Genomic DNA, 1,184 nt, shown 5'->3' with positions numbered 1-1,184 from the left:
GCAGGCGGACTCCAGCTGCCTGCAAACCAGCAGCTGCCAAAGTCTCCGCTCAGATGTCCACGGACTGTTAATTAGTCGGGACACACAGTCCTCGCCCCCCCTGGGATCAAAGAACATTTCCTGTAGGTGCTTCAGAGAAGAGTGTTTGTGTTCAACGGGAAGATATATTCTTAAAGCATCTGCCTGGAAACTGGACAATGTTACCTTAAAAAAGCTCCTCCTCTTGGTTTAAAAGAAAAACATATTCTGCTCCTGGTTTACAAAGATAAAAGTTCAAACCTCTACTGCTCTTCTCGGTTAGAGTTTCTTGCCTCAGGATTATAGCGGCTGAAACGTCTGATATCTGTCCTGTCTCAATAAAAATATGTGAGGTTGGAGACAGCGCTAGGAAACCCAGAGCGTTCAGCATCTTAGGCTGAATCTCATCCACACAGGTGTCAGGGTGCATGGAGGTTTGTAGACCATCCAACAGCAGAACTAACTAATTAATTAATTAGACTTTGACTCTTTATTTATCCCTCGGGATTACTCCTTTAGGGAATTTTACATCTGGTGACTATGAGGTTTGTGCATCTAAGTCTCAGCTCTATACTTATTTATATGCAACTAAACGCTGTACTCACCGTGTTTCTGCACCATGACTGGTTTCTATTTTTAACTGAAATTTTTAGCAAAATGTTTTTTATTGAACTCAAAGTGTTAATCAGGCTTTTAGTTCGCTAGACTGACTGACTGATCCGGGTGCGGCGTGGGGGGCCGGTTAACCCATCCAGATTTTAGGTTAACCTACTGGGTCATCCAGTAATCCGGGGACCGGCCATCGGCGCTGCCGGGTCCTGGGATTATTAGATGTGATTGTTATGTGTGAACGTGCGTCCGCGTTTTTTTTTTTTTTTCTTCTTCTCCTCTCCACAGAGACTGTGTGTTGTGAGTTGGGGCACCAGGGTGCGAAGGCGCCATTGAGACTGTCTATTTGTTTTTTTGTTGTTGTTTTTGTCAGGTTGGGGTCTGAACTACAAGCCTCCGCTAAGTGCGGAGCTCATTTTCCCCGTCCTGCTCTCCATTTGCTGGCTGGCGCCTGGGCTCGCCGGTGCACTGGCGGTAGCAGGTACTGGCTTGTCCTGGCTGCTGCTCTGCGGAGCCTGGGCCCCCGAGGCCCGGCCGAGGCTCCTGCCGAGGGGTGG

Source organism: Cyprinodon variegatus, unplaced genomic scaffold (assembly GCF_000732505.1).
Source record: "Cyprinodon variegatus isolate N-32 unplaced genomic scaffold, C_variegatus-1.0 Scaffold841, whole genome shotgun sequence".
NCBI classification, from domain to species: domain Eukaryota; kingdom Metazoa; phylum Chordata; class Actinopteri; order Cyprinodontiformes; family Cyprinodontidae; genus Cyprinodon; species Cyprinodon variegatus.
Note: the sequence above shows the minus strand (reverse complement) of the source record.